Source organism: Trifolium pratense, unplaced genomic scaffold (assembly GCF_020283565.1).
Source record: "Trifolium pratense cultivar HEN17-A07 unplaced genomic scaffold, ARS_RC_1.1 scaffold_62, whole genome shotgun sequence".
NCBI lineage: Eukaryota > Viridiplantae > Streptophyta > Magnoliopsida > Fabales > Fabaceae > Trifolium > Trifolium pratense.
In genome coordinates this window covers 242,755-256,112 of record NW_025721047.1, presented here as the reverse complement: position 1 = coordinate 256,112, position 13,358 = coordinate 242,755, and positions in this window count along the sequence as shown.

Sequence of the window (13,358 nt, the reverse complement as noted above, 5' to 3'; positions counted from 1 at the left end):
GGGACACCGATGGACATACGCTCAATTTAAGGTCACTAAGAGACATAAGCTCAATTTAGGGACACCGAGGGACATAAGCTCAATTTAGGGACGCCGAGGGACATAAGCTAAATTTAGGGACGCCGAGGGACATAAGCTCAATTTAGGAACATCGAGGGACATAAGCGCAATTTAGGGACACCGAGGGACATAAGCTTAAATTTGGGACATCAATGGACATTGGCTCAATTTAGGGACAGCGAGGGTCATAAGCTCAATTTAGGGACATCGAGGGTCATATGCTTAATTTGGACATCAAGGGACATAAGTTCAATTTAGGAACACCGAGGGACATAAGCTCAATTTAAGGACACCGAGGGACATAAACTCAAATTTGGGACATCGAGGGACATACGCTCAATTTAGGGACAGCGAGGGACATAAGCTCAATTTAGGGACATCGAGGGACATAAGGTCAATTTAGGGACACCAAGGGTCATAAGCTCAATTTAGGACACCGAGGGACATAAGCTCAATATAGGACACCGAGGGACATAAGGCCAATTTAGGGACATCGAGAGACATAAGCTCAATTTAGGGACACCGAGGGACATAAGCTCAATTTAGGGACACCGGGACATAAACTCAATTTAGGGACATCGATTTTCATATGCTTAATTTGGAAATCGAGGGACATAAGTTCAATTTAGGGATATCCAGGTACATAAGCTCAATTTAGGGACACCGAGGGACATAAGCTCAATTTAGGGACACCGAGGGACATAAGCTCGATTAAGGGACATCGAGGGACATAAGCTCAATTTAGGAACATCGAGGGACATAAGCGCAATTTAGGGACACCGAGGGACATAAGCTTAAATTTGGGACATCAATGGACATTGGCTCAATTTAGGGACAGCGAGGGTCATAAGCTCAATTTAGGGACATCGAGGGACATAAGCTCAATTTAGGGACATCGAGGGACATAAACTCAATTTAGGGACATCGAATGACATTATCTCAATTTAGAGATGTTGAAGGACATAAGCTCAATTTAGGAGAACCGATGGACATAAGCTCAATTTAGGGGCATCGAGTGTAATATGGTTAATTTGGACATCGAGGGGCATAAGTTCAATTTAGGGACACCGATGGACATAAGCTCAATTTAGGGACACCAATGGACATAAGCTCAATTTTAGGGACGTTGAGGTACATAAGCTCAATTTTTGAGACGTTGAGGGACATAAGCTCAATTTAGGGACACCGAGTGACATAAGCTCAATTTAGGGAAACCGAGGGACATAAGCTCAATTTAGGGACTGCGAGGGACATAAGCTCAATTTAGGGACTTCGAGGGACATAAGCTCAATTTAGGGACTTCGAAGGACATAAGCTCAATTTAGGGACACCGAGGGACATGAGCTAGATTTAGGAACACCGAGGGACATAAGCTCAATTTAGGGACACCGAGTGACATAAGCTCAATTTAGGGACACCGAGGGACATAATTTCAATTTAAGGACATCGAAGGACATAAACTCAATTTAGAGACGTGGAGGGACATAAGCTTAATTTAGGAACACCGATGGACATACGCTCAATTTAGGGACACCGATGGACATACGCTCAATTTAAGGTCACTGAGAGACATAAGCTCAATTTAGGGACACCGAGGGACATAAGCTCAATTTAGGGACGCCGAGGGACATAAGCTAAATTTAGGGACGCCGAGGGACATAAGCTCAATTTAGGGACATCGAGGGTCATATGCTTAATTTGGACATCAAGGGACATAAGTTCAATTTAGGAACACCGAGGGACATAAGCTCAATTTAAGGACACCGAGGGACATAAACTCAAATTTGGGACATCGAGGGACATACGCTCAATTTAGGGACAGCGAGGGACATAAGCTCAATTTAGGGACATCGAGGGACATAAGTTCAATTTAGGGACACCAAGGGTCATAAGCTCAATTTAGGACACCGAGGGACATAAGCTCAATATAGGACACCGAGGGACATAAGGTCAATTTAGGGACATCGAGGGACATAAGCTCAATTTAGGGACACCGAGGGACATAAGCTCAATTTAGGGACACCGGGACATAAGCTCAATTTAGGGACATCGATTTTCATATGCTTAATTTGGAAATCGAGGGACATAAGTTCAATTTAGGGATATCCAGGGACATAAGCTCAATTTAGGAACACCGAGGGACATAAGCTCAATTTAGGGACACCGAGGGACATAAGCTCAATTTAGGAACATCGAGGGACATAAGCGCAATTTAGAGACACCGAGGGACATAAGCTCAAATTTGGGATATCCAGCGACATTGGCTCAATTTAGGGACAGCAAGGGTCATAAGCTCAATTTAGGGACATCGAGGGACATAAGCTCAATTTAGGGACATCGAGGGACATAAGCTCAATTTAGGGACAACGAAGGACATTATCTCAATTTAGAGATGTTGAACGACATAAGCTCAATTTAGGAGAACCGATGGACATAAGCTCAATTTAGGGTCACCGAGGGACATGAGCTCAATTTAGGGACACCGAGGGACATAAGCTCAATTTAGGGATTCCGAGGGACATATGCTTAATTTTGGACATCGAGGGACATAAGTTAAATTTAGGGCTACCGAGGGACATAAGCTCAATTTAGGGCCACCGAGGGACAGAAGCTCAATTTAGGGACACCGAGGGACAGAAGCTCAATTTAGGGACATCGAGGGACAGAAGTTCAATTTAGGGACATCGAGGGACATAAGCCCAATTTAGGAACACCAAGGGTCATAAGCTCAATTTAGGGACACCGAGGGACATAAGTTCAATTTAGGGACACCAAGGGACATAAGCTCAATTTAGGGACACCGAGGGACATAAGCTCAATTTCGGGACATCGAGTGTAATATGGTTAATTTGGACATCGAGGGACATAAGTTCAATTTAGGGACACCGATGGACATAAGCTCAATTTAGGGACACCGATGGACATAAGCTCAATTTTAGGGACGTTGAGGTACATAAGCTCAATTTTAGGGACGTTGAGGGACATAAGCTCAATTTAGGGACACCGAGTGACATAAGCTCAATTTAGGGACACCGAGGGATATAAGCTCAATTTAGGGAAACCGAGGGACATATGCTCAATTTAGGGACTGCGAGGGACATAACCTCAATTTAGGGACTCCGAGGGACATAAGCTCAATTTAGGGACACCGAGGGACATAAGCTCAATTTCGGGACATCGAGTGTAATATGGTTAATTTGGACATCGAGGGGCATAAGTTCAATTTAGGGACACCGATGGACATAAGCTCAATTTAGGGACACCAATGGACATAAGCTCAATTTTAGGGACGTTGAGGTACATAAGCTCAATTTTTGAGACGTTGAGGGACATAAGCTCAATTTAGGGACACCGAGTGACATAAGCTCAATTTAGGGAAACCGAGGGACATAAGCTCAATTTAGGGACTGCGAGGGACATAAGCTCAATTTAGGGACTCCGAGGGACATAAGCTCAATTTAGGGACTTCGAAGGACATAAGCTCAATTTAGGGACACCGAGGGACATGAGCTAGATTTAGGAACACCGAGGGACATAAGCTCAATTTAGGGACACCGAGTGACATAAGCTCAATTTAGGGACATCGAGTGACATAAGCTCAATTTAGGGACACCGAGGGACATAATTTCAATTTAAGGACATCGAAGGACATAAACTCAATTTAGAGACGTGGAGGGACATAAGCTTAATTTAGGAACACCGATGGACATACGCTCAATTTAGGGACACCGATGGACATACGCTCAATTTAAGGTCACTGAGAGACATAAGCTCAATTTAGGGACACCGAGGGACATAAGCTCAATTTAGGGACGCCGAGGGACATAAGCTAAATTTAGGGACGCCGAGGGACATAAGCTCAATTTAGGGACATCGAGGGTCATATGCTTAATTTGGACATCAAGGGACATAAGTTCAATTTAGGAACACCGAGGGACATAAGCTCAATTTAAGGACACCGAGGGACATAAACTCAAATTTGGGACATCGAGGGACATACGCTCAATTTAGGGACAGCGAGGGACATAAGCTCAATTTAGGGACATCGAGGGACATAAGTTCAATTTAGGGACACCAAGGGTCATAAGCTCAATTTAGGACACCGAGGGACATAAGCTCAATATAGGACACCGAGGGACATAAGGTCAATTTAGGGACATCGAGGGACATAAGCTCAATTTAGGGACACCGAGGGACATAAGCTCAATTTAGGGACACCGGGACATAAGCTCAATTTAGGGACATCGATTTTCATATGCTTAATTTGGAAATCGAGGGACATAAGTTCAATTTAGGGATATCCAGGGACATAAGCTCAATTTAGGAACACCGAGGGACATAAGCTCAATTTAGGGACACCGAGGGACATAAGCTCAATTTAGGAACATCGAGGGACATAAGCGCAATTTAGAGACACCGAGGGACATAAGCTCAAATTTGGGATATCCAGCGACATTGGCTCAATTTAGGGACAGCGAGGGTCATAAGCTCAATTTAGGGACATCGAGGGACATAAGCTCAATTTAGGGACATCGAGGGACATAAGCTCAATTTAGGGACAACGAAGGACATTATCTCAATTTAGAGATGTTGAACGACATAAGCTCAATTTAGGAGAACCGATGGACATAAGCTCAATTTAGGGTCACCGAGGGACATGAGCTCAATTTAGGGACACCGAGGGACATAAGCTCAATTTAGGGATTCCGAGGGACATATGCTTAATTTTGGACATCGAGGGACATAAGTTAAATTTAGGGCTACCGAGGGACATAAGCTCAATTTAGGGCCACCGAGGGACAGAAGCTCAATTTAGGGACACCGACGGACAGAAGCTCAATTTAGGGACATCGAGGGACAGAAGTTCAATTTAGGGACATCGAGGGACATAAGCCCAATTTAGGGACACCAAGGGTCATAAGCTCAATTTAGGGACACCGAGGGACATAAGTTCAATTTAGGGACACCAAGGGACATAAGCTCAATTTAGGGACACCGAGGGACATAAGCTCAATTTCGGGACATCGAGTGTAATATGGTTAATTTGAACATCGAGGGACATAAGTTCAATTTAGGGACACCGATGGACATAAGCTCAATTTAGGGACACCGATGGACATAAGCTCAATTTTAGGGACGTTGAGGTACATAAGCTCAATTTTAGGGACGTTGAGGGACATAAGCTCAATTTAGGGACACCGAGTGACATAAGCTCAATTTAGGGACACCGAGGGATATAAGCTCAATTTAGGGAAACCGAGGGACATAAGCTCAATTTAGGGACTGCGAGGGACATAACCTCAATTTAGGGACTCCGAGGGACATAAGCTCAATTTAGGGACTCCGAGGGACATAAGCTCAATTTATGGACACCGAGGGACATGAGCTAGATTTAGGAACACCGAGGGACATAAGCTCAATTTAGGGACATCGAGTGACATAAGCTCAAATTTAGGGCTACCGAGGGACATAAGCTCAATTTATGGACATCGAGGGACATTGGTTCAATTTAGGGACAGCGAGGGTCATAAGCTCAATTTATGGACATCGAGGGACATAAGGTCAATTTAGGGTCACCGAGGAACATCGGCTCAATTTAGGGACACCGAGGGACATAAGCTCAATTTAGGGATTCCGAGGGACATAAGTTAAATTTAGGGCTACCGAGGGACATAAGATTTAGGGTCACCGAGTGATAGAAGCTCAATTTAGGGACACCGAGGGACATAAGTTCAATTTAGGGACATCGAGGGACATAAGCCCAATTTAGGGACACCGAGGGTCATAAGCTCAATTTAGGGACATCGAGGGACATAAGCTAAATTTAAGGACACCGAGGGACATAAGTTCAATTTAGGGACACCAAGGGACATAAGCTCAATTTAGGGACACCGAGGGACATAAGCTCAATTTAGGGACATCGAGTGTAATATGGTTAATTTGGACATCGAGGGGCATAAGTTCAATTTAGGGACACCGATGGACATAAGCTCAATTTAGGAACACCGATGGACATAAGCTCAACTTTAGGGACGTTGAGGTACATAAGCTCAATTTTAGGGACGTTGAGGGACATAAGCTCAATTTAGGGACACCGAGTGAAATAAGCTCAATTTAGGGACACCGAGGGATATAAGCTCAATTTAGGGAAACCGAGGGACATAAGCTCAATTTAGGGACTACGAGGGACATAAGCTCAATTTAGGGACTCCGAGGGACATAAGCTCAATTTAGGGACTCCGAGGGACATAAGCTCAATTTAGGGACTCCGAGGGACATAAGCTCAATTTAGGGACTCCGAGGGACATAAGCTCAATTTAGGGACACCGAGGGACATGAGCTAGATTTAGGAACACTGAGGGACATAAGCTCAATTTAGGGACACCAAGTGACATAAGCTCAATTTAGGGACATCGAGTGACATAAACTCAATTTAGGGACACCGAGGGATATAAGTTCAATTTAAGGACATCGAAGGACATAAACTCAATTTAGAGACGTTGAGGGACATAAGCTTAATTTAGGAACACCGATGGACATACGCTCAATTTAGGGACACCGATGGACATACGCTCAATTTAGGGACACCGATGGACATAAGCTCAATTTAGGGACACCGAGGGACATAAGCTCAATTTAGGGACACCGAGGGACATAAGCTAAATTTAGGGACACCGAGGGACATAAGCTCAATTTAGGGACGCCGAGGGTCATATGCTTAATTTGGACATCAAGGGACATAAGTTCAATTTAGGGACACTGAGGGACATAAGCTCAATTTAAGGACACCGAGGGACATAAACTCAAATTTGGGACATCGAGGGACATACGCTCAATTTAGGGACAGCGAGGGACATAAGCTCAATTTAGGGACATCGAGGGACATAAGTTCAATTTAGGGACACCAAGGGTCATAAGCTCAATTTAGGACACCGAGGGACATAAGCTCAATATAGGACACCGAGGGACATAAGGTCAATTTAGGGACACCGAGGGACATAAGCTCAATTTAGGGACACCGAGGGACATAAGCTCAATTTAGGGACACCGGGACATAAGCTCAATTTAGGGACATCGATTTTCATATGCTTAATTTGGAAATCGAGGGACATAAGTTCAATTTAGGGATATCCAGGGACATAAGCTCAATTTAGGGACACCGAGGGACATAAGCTCAATTTAGGGACACCGACGGACATAAGCTCAATTAAGGGACATCGAGGGACATAAGCTCAATTTAGGGACACCGAGGGACATAAGCTCAATTTAGGGACACCGGGACATAAACTCAATTTAGGGACATCGATTTTCATATGCTTAATTTGGAAATCGAGGGACATAAGTTCAATTTAGGGATATCCAGGGACATAAGCTCAATTTAGGGACACCGAGGGACATAAGCTCAATTTAGGGACACCGAGGGACATAAGCTCAATTAAGGGACATCGAGGGACATAAGCTCAATTTAGGAACATCGAGGGACATAAGCGCAATTTAGGGACACCGAGGGACATAAGCTTAAATTTGGGACATCAATGGACATTGGCTCAATTTAGGGACAGCGAGGGTCATAAGCTCAATTTAGGGACATCGAGGGACATAAGCTCAATTTAGGGACATCGAGGGACATAAACTCAATTTAGGGACATCGAATGACATTATCTCAATTTAGAGATGTTGAAGGACATAAGCTCAATTTAGGAGAACCGATGGACATAAGCTAAATTTAGGGGCATCGAGTGTAATATGGTTAATTTGGACATCGAGGGGCATAAGTTCAATTTAGGGACACCGATGGACATAAGCTCAATTTAGGGACACCAATGGACATAAGCTCAATTTTAGGGACGTTGAGGTACATAAGCTCAATTTTTGAGACGTTGAGGGACATAAGCTCAATTTAGGGACACCGAGTGACATAAGCTCAATTTAGGGAAACCGAGGGACATAAGCTCAATTTAGGGACTGCGAGGGACATAAGCTCAATTTAGGGACTCCGAGGGACATAAGCTCAATTTAGGGACTTCGAAGGACATAAGCTCAATTTAGGGACACCGAGGGACATGAGCTAGATTTAGGAACACCGAGGGACATAAGCTCAATTTAGGGACACCGAGTGACATAAGCTCAATTTAGGGACATCGAGTGACATAAGCTCAATTTAGGGACACCGAGGGACATAATTTCAATTTAAGGACATCGAAGGACATAAACTCAATTTAGAGACGTGGAGGGACATAAGCTTAATTTAGGAACACCGATGGACATACGCTCAATTTAGGGACACCGATGGACATACGCTCAATTTAAGGTCACTGAGAGACATAAGCTCAATTTAGGGACACCGAGGGACATAAGCTAAATTTAGGGACGCCGAGGGACATAAGCTAAATTTAGGGACGCCGAGGGACATAAGCTCAATTTAGGGACATCGAGGGTCATATGCTTAATTTGGACATCAAGGGACATAAGTTCAATTTAGGAACACCGAGGGACATAAGCTCAATTTAAGGACACCGAGGGACATAAACTCAAATTTGGGACATCGAGGGACATACGCTCAATTTAGGGACAGCGAGGGACATAAGCTCAATTTAGGGACATCGAGGGACATAAGTTCAATTTAGGGACACCAAGGGTCATAAGCTCAATTTAGGACACCGAGGGACATAAGCTCAATATAGGACACCGAGGGACATAAGGTCAATTTAGGGACATCGAGGGACATAAGCTCAATTTAGGGACACCGAGGGACATAAGCTCAATTTAGGGACACCGGGACATAAGCTCAATTTAGGGACATCGATTTTCATATGCTTAATTTGGAAATCGAGGGACATAAGTTCAATTTAGGGATATCCAGGGACATAAGCTCAATTTAGGAACACCGAGGGACATAAGCTCAATTTAGGGACACCGAGGGACATAAGCTCAATTTAGGAACATCGAGGGACATAAGCGCAATTTAGAGACACCGAGGGACATAAGCTCAAATTTGGGATATCCAGCGACATTGGCTCAATTTAGGGACAGCGAGGGTCATAAGCTCAATTTAGGGACATCGAGGGACATAAGCTCAATTTAGGGACATCGAGGGACATAAGCTCAATTTAGGGACAACGAAGGACATTATCTCAATTTAGAGATGTTGAACGACATAAGCTCAATTTAGGAGAACCGATGGACATAAGCTCAATTTAGGGTCACCGAGGGACATGAGCTCAATTTAGGGACACCGAGGGACATAAGCTCAATTTAGGGATTCCGAGGGACATATGCTTAATTTTGGACATCGAGGGACATAAGTTAAATTTAGGGCTACCGAGGGACATAAGCTCAATTTAGGGCCACCGAGGGACAGAAGCTCAATTTAGGGACACCGAGGGACAGAAGCTCAATTTAGGGACATCGAGGGACAGAAGTTCAATTTAGGGACATCGAGGGACATAAGCCCAATTTAGGGACACCAAGGGTCATAAGCTCAATTTAGGGACACCGAGGGACATAAGTTCAATTTAGGGACACCAAGGGACATAAGCTCAATTTAGGGACACCGAGGGACATAAGCTCAATTTCGGGACATCGAGTGTAATATGGTTAATTTGGACATCGAGGGACATAAGTTCAATTTAGGGACACCGATGGACATAAGCTCAATTTAGGGACACCGATGGACATAAGCTCAATTTTAGGGACGTTGAGGTACATAAGCTCAATTTTAGGGACGTTGAGGGACATAAGCTCAATTTAGGGACACCGAGTGACATAAGCTAAATTTAGGGACACCGAGGGATATAAGCTCAATTTAGGGAAACCGAGGGACATAAGCTCAATTTAGGGACTGCGAGGGACATAACCTCAATTTAGGGACTCCGAGGGACATAAGCTCAATTTAGGGACTCCGAGGGACATAAGCTCAATTTATGGACACCGAGGGACATGAGCTAGATTTAGGAACACCGAGGGACATAAGCTCAATTTAGGGACATCGAGTGACATAAGCTCAAATTTAGGGCTACCGAGGGACATAAGCTCAATTTATGGACATCGAGGGACATTGGTTCAATTTAGGGACAGCGAGGGTCATAAGCTCAATTTATGGACATCGAGGGACATAAGGTCAATTTAGGGTCACCGAGGAACATCGGCTCAATTTAGGGACACCGAGGGACATAAGCTCAATTTAGGGATTCCGAGGGACATAAGTTAAATTTAGGGCTACCGAGGGACATAAGATTTAGGGTCACCGAGTGATAGAAGCTCAATTTAGGGACACCGAGGGACATAAGTTCAATTTAGGGACATCGAGGGACATAAGCCCAATTTAGGGACACCGAGGGTCATAAGCTCAATTTAGGGACATCGAGGGACATAAGCTAAATTTAAGGACACCGAGGGACATAAGTTCAATTTAGGGACACCAAGGGACATAAGCTCAATTTAGGGACACCGAGGGACATAAGCTCAATTTAGGGACATCGAGTGTAATATGGTTAATTTGGACATCGAGGGGCATAAGTTCAATTTAGGGACACCGATGGACATAAGCTCAATTTAGGGACACCGATGGACATAAGCTCAACTTTAGGGACGTTGAGGTACATAAGCTCAATTTTAGGGACGTTGAGGGACATAAGCTCAATTTAGGGACACCGAGTGAAATAAGCTCAATTTAGGGACACCGAGGGATATAAGCTCAATTTAGGGAAACCGAGGGACATAAGCTCAATTTAGGGACTACGAGGGACATAAGCTCAATTTAGGGACTCCGAGGGACATAAGCTCAATTTAGGGACTCCGAGGGACATAAGCTCAATTTAGGGACTCCGAGGGACATAAGCTCAATTTAGGGACTCCGAGGGACATAAGCTCAATTTAGGGACACCGAGGGACATGAGCTAGATTTAGGAACACTGAGGGACATAAGCTCAATTTAGGGACACCAAGTGACATAAGCTCAATTTAGGGACATCGAGTGACATAAACTCAATTTAGGGACACCGAGGGATATAAGTTCAATTTAAGGACATCGAAGGACATAAACTCAATTTAGAGACGTTGAGGGACATAAGCTTAATTTAGGAACACCGATGGACATACGCTCAATTTAGGGACACCGATGGACATACGCTCAATTTAGGGACACCGATGGACATAAGCTCAATTTAGGGACACCGAGGGACATAAGCTCAATTTAGGGACACCGAGGGACATAAGCTCAATTTAGGGACGCCGAGGGTCATATGCTTAATTTGGACATCAAGGGACATAAGTTCAATTTAGGGACACTGAGGGACATAAGCTCAATTTAAGGACACCGAGGGACATAAACTCAAATTTGGGACATCGAGGGACATACGCTCAATTTAGGGACAGCGAGGGACATAAGCTCAATTTAGGGACATCGAGGGACATAAGTTCAATTTAGGGACACCAAGGGTCATAAGCTCAATTTAGGACACCGAGGGACATAAGCTCAATATAGGACACCGAGGGACATAAGGTCAATTTAGGGACACCGAGGGACATAAGCTCAATTTAGGGACACCGAGGGACATAAGCTCAATTTAGGGACACCGGGACATAAGCTCAATTTAGGGACATCGATTTTCATATGCTTAATTTGGAAATCGAGGGACATAAGTTCAATTTAGGGATATCCAGGGACATAAGCTCAATTTAGGGACACCGAGGGACATAAGCTCAATTTAGGGACACCGAGGGACATAAGCTCAATTAAGGGACATCGAGGGACATAAGCTCAATTTAGGAACATCGAGGGACATAAGCGCAATTTAGGGACACCGAGGGACATAAGCTCAAATTTGGGACATCCAGGGACATTGGCTCAATTTAGGGACAGCGAGGGTCATAAGCTCAATTTAGGGACATCGAGGGACATAAGCTCAATTTAGGGACATCGAGGGACATAAGCTCAATTTAGGGACAGCGAGGGACATAAGCTCAATTTAGGGACATCGAAGGACATTATCTCAATTTAGAGATGTTGAAGGACATAAGCTCAATTTAGGAGAACCGATGGACATAAGCTCAATTTAGGGTCACCGAGGGACATGAGCTCAATTTAGGGACACCGAGGGACATATGCTTAATTTTGGACATCGAGGGACATAAGTTAAATTTAGGGCTACCGAGGGACATAAGCTCAATTTAGGGCCACCGAGGGACAGAAGCTCAATTTAGGGACACCGAGGGACATAAGTTCAATTTAGGGATATCGAGGGACATAAGCTCAATTTAGGGACACCGAGGGTCATAAGCTCAATTTAGGGACATCGAGGGACATAAGCTAAATTTAGGGACACCAAGGGACATAAGTTCAATTTAGGGACACCGATGGACATAAGCTCAATTTAGGGACACCGATGGACATAAGCTCAATTTAGGGACACCGATGGACATAAGCTCAATTTTAGGGACGTTGAGGTACATAAGCTCAATTTTAGGGACGTTGAGAGACATAAGCTCAATTTAGGGACACCGAGTGACATAAGCTCAATTTAGGGACACCGAGGGATATAAGCTCAATTTAGGGAAACCGAGGGACATAAGCTCAATTTAGGGACTGCAAGGGATATAAGCTCAATTTAGGGACTCCGAGGGACATAAGCTCAATTTAGGGACTCCGAGGGACATAAGCTCAATTTATGGACACCGAGGGACATGAGCTAGATTTAGGAACACCGAGGGACATAAGCTCAATTTAGGGACACCGAGTGACATAAGCTCAATTTAGGGACATCGAGTGACATAAGCTCAATTTAGGGACACCGAGGGACATAAGTTCAATTTAACGACATCGAAGGACATAAACTCAATTTAGAGACGTTGAGGGACATAAGTTTAATTTAGGAACACCGATGGACATATGCTCAATTTAGGGACACCGATGGACATACGCTCAATTTAAGGTCACTGAGGGACATAAGCTCAATTTAGGGACACCGAGGGACATAAGCTCAATTTAGGGACACCGAGGGACATAAGCTCAATTTAGGGACGCCGAGGGACATAAGCTCAATTTAGGGACATCGAGGGTCATATGCTTAATTTGGACATCAAGGGACATAAGTTCAATTTAGGGACACCGAGGGACATAAGCTCAATTTAAGGACACCGAGGGACATAAACGCAAATTTGGGACATCGAGGGACATACGCTCAATTTAGGGACAGCGAGGGACATAAGCTCAATTTAGGGACATCGAGGGACATAAGTTCAATTTAGGGACACCAAGGGTCATAAGCTCAATTTAGGACACCGAGGGACATAAGCTC